Genomic DNA, 12,033 nt, shown 5'->3' on the forward strand with positions numbered 1-12,033 from the left:
TTTACTCTTTGTGATATTTTGTAAACACTTGGATTTTCATCCGTAACTTACATGCATATTGTAAGAATGGCATCATGGCACCCCCTTAGGGGGACATGTTTGTAAGACCATTATCCTTTGTTTAGCATAGGTCACTTTTGCTCACAAAAGGCTTTCTCTTGGGCTATCCTTTGTTTAGAGACAGGATAGAGAAACTCCTTAACCATTCTTGGACTAGGGAAGACCTGAAATGCAGGAGGAAACACAAGAGGAACCGACATAGAGTTATTGGAGGATCTCAACATTCTTAAGTCCATTCTGAGGAACTGGGGATTCTTAGTGCGAGGAATTTCCATTTAAACCTCTTCAAGATTAGGACGATATTCTCAGGTATTCAAATTTATTCTCACTCTCACATCACTTGTCATTCTCTCACTGACTTGAGCGTTTGAGTGTTAACCTTGTAGGTCATCTATCCCTCGTACGAGAAGCTTCTTTCTACTTCCCTGTTCACTAAACTATTATGGTTCCACAATGAAATAATGACGCCATCTGTAAGAATCGAAGTCTAATTCCCACAAATTTCTACGTTCTTATCTCCTCATATCTAAAGATTCACATCTCCCTTTTTATAAAGTTCAAATATATGTTCCTTGATCTTCTTTCTTGAAGTTTCAACTTCCTTTTTAAACAAATCCATTATCAAACTCATTAACCATGGTAGCATCCAAAACCGCTCGATTAGGCATTCAACGACAAGTCACTGTCGTAGCTGCTGAAGCGGTTATAGCTTCATCTTTTCCCATTCCTCAAATAGAGGATGACCCAGTCCTAGTGGATTTTCCTTTTAACTCTATGCAATAAGATCATGCTCCACTAATAATTAGTCATGGAGAATTTCAAGATCTTCTGTTCTCCAGAGCTACGCAATAACTTCACCAAGGTGGACCATTACATCGACCTCCAATACTAACTGTTGTACCTGGATAGAAAATGCTCTGCGGCTTTCAACTTTTATGGGCCAACCATTGAGTACACAGAGCCACCGACCAACTGAACAACATTTATAACCCAATGCAATAACAATATTCAAAATTCTTACTGGATAGGTTTTCATGATTGAAGAGAGTCTGCAACACGTTACTCCAAAGAATAGAATTGAGCAAGAGGCGGGCTCTCAAGGAAATAAACTTGTCATCCCCGAGTTAGTATTTGTCAGAGGAAAAATACAACGAAAAAAGACCCCAAGGTCGTCGGCTCACCGTTGGCATCTAAGAGTTAGGACTCCTCACTACTACGAAAACCCCCTATCACAACGGTTGGAAAAGAGATACCATCACAGTTGACCAATTTCTCTGAGGTGAGGTTTGGTCGTAAGTATAATTTTCTCTACCACTGGCGTCTGACCGTAGTGATAAACTAGGTAGCGCCATACCTATCACAACGATTATCATAAAGAACCGTTTTGATATATATAAGTCATGGGTTCAAAATTCAATGACATCAATTTAATTAAAGTGTGAATAAAATTAATATTTCACCACAATTATATATTTCAATCATGGTGGTGTGTGTGTGTGTGTGTGTGTGTGTGTGTGTGTGTGTGTGTATATATATATATATATATATATATATATATATATATATATATATATATATATATATATATATATATATATATATATATATATATATATATATATAAATATAAGTTTATTGTAAAATATGTGGATTTATTATTTTTTTTCTTACCCCTCAATAATCAAATACAATCATTCAAATTGATTTAGAAGATAATAATCTGAAAAATTAAATTATTCTTGAAAAACAACTTAAACGCTTAACTGTTTTTCGAATTGCATGTATCTTGTAATTCATCTCTCACTCTTTAACATATAGAATTTGGTTTAATGCCCCAAGTTATTCAAAGTAACGACTCATTATATTACAGTTTATTTTGGAAAACATCAACTTGTTGACTAATTTCGAGTCATCATCATAACTATCATCATCATTATCTTAATCGACGATGATGATTATTATGATGACAATGGTGAATATAATCCAATTTTTCTCAACAAATTTGATGTTTTTCAATATAAAACAGAATAGAATGAACCGTTTCTTTGAAGAAATTAGAGCATCGAACCAAATTCTATATGTTAAAGAGCGAGAGATGAACTACAAGATGCATGGAATTTAAAAAACATTGATTGATCTAAGTTAGTTTTCAAATATAACTTAACTTTCAGTTTATCATTTTCTAAATCAATTTAAATGAAGGCATGTTCAGTGAGGGGTTAATGAAACAAGCAATCTACATATGATATAATAAGCTCAACTAGAATTAAAAAATAAGGAAAACATTTTGAACAACAACAACAAATCAACTCATTAAAATTTTCATACACGTACCTTTTATTGAAAAGATTCATGGAGAATAAAGACTGAGAAATGATCTACTTGTCTCAAAATGACATCCCTAATGAAAGGAGGATGAAGCTGAAGTGAGATCTACAAACTTGTGTCTCATTCTGAATGTTTCACACAAGTTTGCAGCTTTCACATTAGCTTCACCCTCCTTGTATTTTTTCTTCACTACAACACAAACAATTTGTGAACCAAACCTAAAAGTCAAAATGTATATTAGCATGTTAATCGGATTTGGAAACATAAGCTATCATGACATTGTGATCCTACAAATAACATGTTAACCTGATTTGGAAACATAAACTAGCATGACATTAACATGTTAACATAAACGAAAACCCAAGTAATGTGTAATACAATGATGTCTCAATTGAACTAGTATCTTATGTGTAATAAAATTGACCCAGACAAAATTAGATTTTTAAGAAGAACACGAATAAAGATCATTTCATGTAATAGATATGGTAACAAACATTTTTAGATTTTAAAGAAGAACTTGTGTCATACATGGAACAAACATGGTAACTGAGGTCCATTTCAATAACAGAGATTCAAGTAGAGATAACCCAAAAAACAAGAAAATCATGCGAAATAAAAACCCTAAACCCTAAGCTTTATGCCAAATGAAAACATGAAAATCATGACAAATGAAAGCGTATGAAAAAAAAGAAAAGTGGAAGAACCTATACACAGAAAAATGGAAGAAAACATATGAATAACATGGAAGAAAGCTTATGTAGAACAAAAAGAAAGATAAAGTGTATGGCCTTGATTACTTTTAGTATGAAGAAGCTTATGAAGACGAGTTCGCTGCATGTGGAAGAGAGAGATGTTAGGGTTTTATTTTGAGAGAGACGGTTATTTTATGTTGAAGCATGGATATATATATATATATATATATATATATATATATATATATATATATATATATATATATATATATATATATATATATATATATATATATATATATATATATATATATATATATATATATATATATATATATATATATATATATATATATATATATATATATATATATATATATATATATATATATATATATATATATATATATATATATATATATATATATATATATATATATATATTACTTTAAGACTCCTTTAAAGATGCCTCGAGATCTTATATCCTTTTTCGAGAAAGATCCAATGACCGATTTTCCTCGTCAAGGACAACCTCCATCCTAGACAGTGATGTTTGAGCAGAAGCTAACACTTCATTCTTCTTTGTCAATTACTCTACAAGAAACATCACTTTTTTAACCACCGTGTCGTGGTACCTAAAAGGTTCCATAATAGCTCTTATACCTGAAAGTGAGGAAGACACTCCTTAGAATTCTTCCAAATATCAGCCTCACTCGATAGTAAGGGCACCACGACACTCTTTGAGAACTTCATTCTCCTTGTCAAGATAGTAAGAAAGGAAACTTACCCTCACTCGACAACTCTAAAATCCAAGACGATCGATGCTCGACGAGTGTAGTAATCCAAGTGTAATAATTCCTCTTGGTGAGCTTATTCAAATTTGTTTGAAAAATAAGAGTAATCTACTTTATAAACAGTATAGAGCAACTCTCTAACCATTCTTGGACTAGGGAAAACATGAAATGCAGGTGGAAACACAAGAGGAACTGACATAGAGTTCTTGGAGGATCTCAACATTCTTAAGTCCATCCTGGGAACTGGGGATTCTTAGTGCGAGGACTTTCCATTTAAAGCTCTTCAAGATCAGGACTAAGTTCCAAGTCTCCTTTATCTTCAGGTCGTAATGAGCACGAGGCATCCTCCATTGTGACCCGGTGAAATGAATCACAAACTTCACCTATGTTGGGATTGGTGTACCCCGACTAACAAAAATATAGAGGTGTCTGTTTCTAGAACCCTTCATGTGGTCTAAATCTTGATAACACTAGATGAAGAAGGGGTAGCTCGAGAAGTCCTTATTTTTCTACATTGTTTACTCACATTGCATCTTATCTGCAGGAAAAAAACAAATAGGTTATAAGGAAATCATTAAATAGTATACGGAAAAGGAAAGATCCTCATAGTTGCTCACAAAAAATGTCTTACATGGCCTCCTTCGAAATGGCTTCCACTAGTAGACATGTCTCTAGGAGTCGCTTCAATTGTTTCTTCGACGCTGTGTGAGAAGGAGTAACACCCCCAGGGTAACCTAGAGCCTCATTGAAAGACACCATGTTCATTTTTAGGAATATTTGTTCTTGGGTTAAAACGTCCATCTTGTAGACCTAGGATCCTCATTCCGCCAAGAAGTGGCTTTGTCGCCAAAACATAGAGAAGGTATATGAGCATTGGTAAGGTAAATAAGGATTTATTGAGCATACAGTGGCATGAGCCTTCACATGAAGATGGGTAACTAGGAAAAAATGATCCTTGAGATGTTTTACAGTGTCTGAATAAACATCAAACATCTTCGCTCATAATCTGAGAGATATCATGCCATGGCTCTTTGCTGAAGTAGATGAGCTTTGAAAAGGTGGAATAATAACACTTAGGTTGGCACATCTCCCTTATACTCACACCAATATTGGAAGACTTTAACGTAGTCTCAACTCACTGAGTGTAATTGTGAAGCTACGATTAACAGGTGATTAAGACCGCCGATCTCGGAGACATTAAAAGGAAGACAAAAACCTATTTAGTAAAACAAACACTCATGAAGAGGGATGACATGCCCATTATACTTGCTACACACCCTCTTGTCTTCCTTAAGAATAAGTAATCCCCAATCAAACAGAAGCCCTACGTCGGCGGAAGATCGATCCAACCCGCCTTTAGAGGCCAATGTAGAAGTGGTGTTCAACGTTTCCTGGTCTACCCACATTAAAAAACTATCCTCAAAGCATAGTGGGTGAAGTTCAGTATGAAGAAACAACACTATGAACATACATACCAATAATGGAAGTTCAAGCATCAAAGGTACCAAAAAGCTCACTCCATAGAAACCCTAACAAATAAGAAAGCGATATCAAAAAAAAGGATGTTGACTTTACCTTACAAGAAATGGGTTGGTTTTCTATGCGTATCAAATGCCATCGAACGAACATCATTGATGGTCTTAACCAATAAATCATTGTACAAGAGCTCCCGAGAAAGAGCGAAGTTGGAAACACAAATAAGAAGATTTTTTGCAGGCCGTGAATGACAGAAAAGAGAAAAAATTATGCTTCATGAATCTTTTATATGTGTCTCAATCATAGAGGCTCGTATAATCCACCACATACCACCAACAATTGAGATTTCACCGAAGACTGTTCAATATACTCAAATACCCTAAGGAAGAGGGAGCATCATTACCAACTAGCATAGGGATACGCATCACTCACTCCCTCGAAACATTTCTTATCACGAGAAAGACATTTAATGCGCATGTTCCCAATGATAGATGTCCCATCAAGACTTTTCACCTCCTAAAGTTAAAAGTCAGGCTAAAGTATATAAGACAAACCCTCATCTTGCAAAGCAGGCACAAGGTTTGGGGGACAACTGGTTTGAGCTGCTCGTGAGGCCCAAGACGAAAGGCCTAGTGACTAAGCAAAGAAAGCGAACGCGGGGAGGTGCTCCTTTACCCTCGCCTGAAGTAAACAACTTCCTCTATCCTTACAAACAATTTTAACCACTCCTATTATATAAGAGAGAATGTACATTATTATGTGGTATTCAAATTTATTTTCACTATCATATCACTTTTCATTTTTCATTGATTTAAACGTTTGAATATTAATCTTACATAACAGTTTATTCTCCGTCGTACCGTAAATTTGCTTCACCATCCCAAAGTTCTACTTCATTGTTAACCAGAGAATTCTTATTCTACACATAAACAGAAATGATTATTTTGAAACTCAAATATATTTCTTTTCCCTTTGTTTTTGTTAAATTAACCATCATCGAATCATCCTCTCACTCATGAGATCAATGATGATCGTGAAATCGTACTCCTAAGAGGACAACCATAAAATAGTGGTCCATTATATAAGTGTCCAATAACTTGATGGTCCTCAAAGCTATTATATATCGTTGTCCACCACAGATCTATACTTCCACTCTTCCTTCACGCTCTTTCGGTGGTCCTCCTTATATTTTGTTCAGTCATAGGCACCAATAATTAAACATTTTAAGATTGAACCCTATATGTCGAATTCACTCATATCCATAGGCACGTACCAACCAAACCAACACCCAAATGAAATGAGAACAACTTGTGCAAAACCAACAACAACGTTTGTAGCATGAAGTCACTTGTGATTTCGACAAGTGCATGTCATGTTCCCATTTTTTGAGGAGGACATTAGTAGTGCTGGTTGGAATGCGCACAAGCTATCATGCATCAAGTCAACCACTTCATTTCTACAACTTTCAACCAAAAAGTACATTAACATCATCATCAATAGCCACAAAAATAAATATAATAATCTCACATTTAATAAATAAAAATCCCACTTATCTATAGGAAAATATTTAAATGATGATACCTTTGAGTGACTTTTTATAGTCACTAATTTTGTTACCAAAAAAGGCTACCGTATAGGGAATTTTTTATTTTAGTTCCAATTTAAATTTTCTCAAAATTGGGAAATAGTTCAAAATTATCCCATTTTTATCAAAAATATAATAAAATAGAAGATAAAACCAAAATAATAATAACCAGGCCAGAGATAAAATCAGTATATCCATATATTATAGTATTATAGTTATAAAAGACATGTGAAAGGCGACAAAAATAAATCAATCAAAGGAGGCGACATATCAGTACATCTTGCCCCAAGATACTTCATTATTGCTCATCATAGAAAACATCAGATAAGACGTTCTTAGGACAGAGAGAAGTCAAGACCAGTAATTGAATCACGTCCCCTTGAGAATAGGGATTTAATGGTCTACCATTTAACTAGGTGGACGACGACCTTTTCTAAGGGAACCCTATGCCTAAAAGACCTTTATAAATACTTCTGCCCTATGAGGATATATGACAGATCTTAAGTCATACAAATCACACCCCACATATGATTATACTTAAGCACGTCATTCAATAACATAGCCTCTCACCTCACGTGAGCAGGACCTCCAAACCACCGTACAAGACTTTTCGTCATCATGGATAAGCCCAAACCACAATACAACAAAATATACCTATTAAGATCTCTAAGTGTCCCTAAACTTTGCAAGGGCAACATGCACATATGTACTTTTTAACTAGTATATATAATTATTTACTATATAAAGTTTTTTAAACTTATATTGTTTTAGAATTTGAACATTAGTGTCTCATAGTCCCACATCGACTAGCTTTCTCGGTAATAAAATAACCATACATTATAAATATTAGGGTTGGACAAACGGGTAGGTTGGGTCTGATCCAGACCCAAAATTTCAATCCGCTCAAATCACGGATGCTAAATAGAGACTTATTTTCGACCATTTTCATTACATTTTCAATGGTTTGCAATTTTTTTGGGATTTTACAGCTTTTCGAATCGGGTTGTTTAGTGAATTCATTTAAGCAAAAAAAATCATTTAAAACTATAAAAAAAAAAAGAAAAAAACATAAAAATTATAGAAATGATTTCAATCTAAAAAAAATTGAACATTTACAAAGAGTTGATAAATGAAATAAATTCTTTAAGATAAAAAATTTGTGATATATGTATTTATCATGTATTATTTTTTATTGCTTTTATCATGTATTTTTCTTCATTGAGAAAAAATACCAGATGCTCTGCTTTAGAGAAAGTTAGATCTGATGAATAAGATCTGAAGGTATGTGTAGTGTCAATTATGCATGTCGCTCATTTAGCCTATAAGATGAATATCATAGATTTATTGAAGGTCACAATTGAAAGAGTTGATTTATTTTCTTTTTCTTGTTTTGAGAAATGAGGAACGAGAAGAAGAAAATTTGAAAGATTTGGGCAAGATTGAAAGAGAAAGATCTAGGCAGAGATCGAAAAAGGAAAGGAAATGAAAAGTTGAAAGAGATAAAGAAAAATCTGGACAGAAAGAAAGTTGAAAGAAAGAGATTTCTCACAAATAATTTTGAGATGAAATATCTTAGGGCACCTCCTTTATCTTAGGAATTTAAATACTTAAAGACCGTTATTGAGGTATTTTAGGATTTTTGGAAATGATCTATATTGATATAGTTCTTGATAGACTCTCCATGACAAATAGCAAACTAGAAGACACACTTGTTGCTAGATGAGACATGTTTAGTCTCAAATAATGTCTCACTACGGATCTTGAAAGAGAAGACATGCATAAGGTTCCATATGCTTCAGTGGTGGGGAGTCTTATGTATGCTTAAATTTTCACCAATCCCGACTTAGCATTCATTATAGGAGTTTTTGGGAAATATCTAAGCAACCCCGGTATGCAGCACTAGATAGCAGTAAAATGTGTAATGCGCTACTTGAAGAGAACTATAAACTTCATGCTCACTTATTGGAAGTCAAATAACTTGGAGATCATTGGATATTTTGACTCTGATTTTGCAGGATGTTTGGATAGCTGATGTTTCACATCTAGTTACATCTTTCTCTTGATTGGATGAGCCATCTTATGGAAGTCTTCTAAACAGACTTTAATGGCTCCGTCCATTATGGCTGCAAAGTTTATGGCTTGCTTTAAGGCATTGAATCATGTTATTTGGCTGCGAAACTTTGTCACAGGCCTACACATTGTTTTGAGCATCAAAAGGCCCTTGAAGTTTTATTATGACAATAGTGCATTTGTGCTCTCCATTAACAATATGAGTGCTACAAAGTCAAAACTTATTGACATTAAGTATGATATGAAAGAAAGAGATCACGAGAAACAGAATTTGATAAAACGTATAGAAACATATTTAATGCTAGTTGATCCACTGACTAGAGATTTAATGTAACACCCCAATTTTTGATTTATTATGACTTTTGTGTATTTATTTGATTATTGGGTAATATTAATTAAATAAATAAGGGTGGTAGGGGTGTGTGACATTGAGGTGAGAGTGTGGAGAGTGATAGGGGTTAGTAGAGTTTGATTAAATTATTAGAGTTTATTTTAATAATTAAAACAATAATATTGTATTATATTTATTTAATTTAACAGAAAATAGAGAGTTTGGGGCCAAAGTGTGAATTATGAGGCGTGGAAGGGAAGAATGATTAATATGAATAAGACTTTGGGCCAAATTTAGAATTATAATAAGATCTCCTCTAATGATATAAATTAGAACATAGCCTATTTTTAGGGAGTTTTTATCAATACATATAATCAGAAATTGAAGAAAGAGAAGAGGCTAGAGAAAATGCAAGAGAAAGCTTACAACTTGGAGGGGATTATAGAATCAAAAACCATAATTTTACACTGCTGTTAGGATAACCATGTAAGGGGGAAAACTATCACAATAATTGATATATGCATGTAGGGTACAATCCTTAACCTCCAATAGGAAATTGGTATTTTAACATAATTTTGTTATTGATGATTGATTTGTTGTATGTGATAATGATTTGTGATGAAATTTGTTGTAATGATGTATGACAAATTATATTTTGATCAGTTAACATATGTTCATCATTGTTATAATTATGAAGGTTTTGGGAATAATATGATTTTATGAAAACCATGAATTAAAGGTGTTGATTTGATAAAATTAGATGTTACTGATGAGTATATAACATGTGTGTACTATTTTGGATTGATTTTGTATGTCTAGAATGAGAATTAGGTGTTCTGCATTGAACTCCATGGAAGAAGGCGTATTCTGCAGGTTGCAGGTCGATGACTGGCGTCATGGCTTTAAGGGAACTGACGGGCATCACGATGGTGACGGGTAACCCGTCATGTTGGCCAGGCTTATCTTCCAAGTCGCTCGTCACATAGGTGACGTTATGAGGTGTCGCGGTCGGGGTCGGTGACGGGCGCCGCGACCATGACGGGTAACTCGTCATAAGTCTGCAGTGGGCGTAAATACTTGTTTCGGTGATATTAAGTTGCAGATTTTGATTCTTCGACTTTTATGGATGTTTTGCTTTCTTTTAGATTCTGTTAGTTACAATTTAAACAATGTTTTGGTATGACTTAATGATTAAACATGATTTTAATCAAATCTATGAATTATTTTATGAATGATGGATATGTGCACACGTGAGGGATGTTGTGTTAATCGTTGTGGATTGTGATGAAAATATGTGGATGTATGAGCATGATTTATGTTGTTGAATTGTGAATATGTTGTTGTAGGATGATAGTTTGGGAGGGGAACTATTATCGTTGGTTCAATGCATGCTTCGTTTATTGTCTGGATGAGACGTTAAACATTATGTTATTGTTGCATTGACGTGTTGTGACATGCATTCATTATGTTGTTGTTGTTTATGAAAGAGGTAAGTTGCAATCCGAGCAAGATGGATTGGTGACTTGTCCCAAATCCGAGCAGGGTGAATTTGGGATTTGAAAAGGGTGAACCCGATTTTTGAATGAACTAATTGATGGTGATATGGTACCACATGCATATAAGTCTGGTTGAAGTTGTGAGTCTCATTGCATAATTTAAATGATGAATATGTGATTACTTTGTGTATGTGATGGATTGGATGTGATAATGATGTTATGTCATTGTTGTGGAATGTGTATATCTTTGAGATCTACCTTACAACTTATAGCGTTAAATCATTGATGTGAATTATTACCCCTTTTGCTTTGATGTTGTCCACCCTGGACATCTTGCAGATGTTCATGAGTAGAGTTGTTGTTATGAGAGGGAAATAGCTCTTGGAGTTATTTTCATTAGTTATCACATTTATTTTCAGTCCCTATGCTCTAATTTTGTAACACTAGGGGCGAATAATATTTTCTTTTCTTATGTTTGATGTCGACTTACTTGTTTTATTGAAGTTTAATAATTATTATGCTGAGTTGTTTTGAACTTGTTGAGAGTTGGATATTGAAATTCCTTTTAAAATCATGTGATTAATGTAATTATGTTTAATTTAGTTAAGTCTTTATAAGACCCAATTTGAAGTTAATATGTTTTATTGTCGTGTTTAATGTAATTCTGCTGCGAAGATACCCTAAGTGAAGGCGAGCATGCGATGACAGGTGTTGTATGTTATTTACTTTTTCGCTGCATGTTTGAAAATGTTTATGCTTTGTTGAAGGGTTGTCATTGGTGACACCTTAAATTGTCGATTACTCCTTTATATATAAGTTTTAGGGTTTAAGGTGTTACATAGTGGTATCATAGCAGGTCGATCCATCCGGCCATGTTTTGTAATGTTGTTTGTTCCCTAGTACCCGACATATGTGTGCAACACTACCAGTAGTCGTTTGTTTTTCTAACAACTTGCTTGTAGGAGTGGAATTGAAACAAGTGAGTGGGAAGCTTCTACCTCTCTGAGGTATTTCGGGTGTAGAAGATTGGTTCAGTGTGCCGCTGATTTTAAGAGTGCGGGTTGTTATGACAAGACAATGTCATTTCCAGAGTTTAATGCAAGTTATAAGTTATTTGTGTCTGCTAAGCAAGTGGACAAGTTTGTTTAGGATGACGTTGAAGTGTTTATATTGCTAGCTTCAATGAAGGCTGAGAACAAAG

This window comes from Lathyrus oleraceus, chromosome 4 (assembly GCF_024323335.1).
Source record: "Lathyrus oleraceus cultivar Zhongwan6 chromosome 4, CAAS_Psat_ZW6_1.0, whole genome shotgun sequence".
NCBI lineage: Eukaryota > Viridiplantae > Streptophyta > Magnoliopsida > Fabales > Fabaceae > Lathyrus > Lathyrus oleraceus.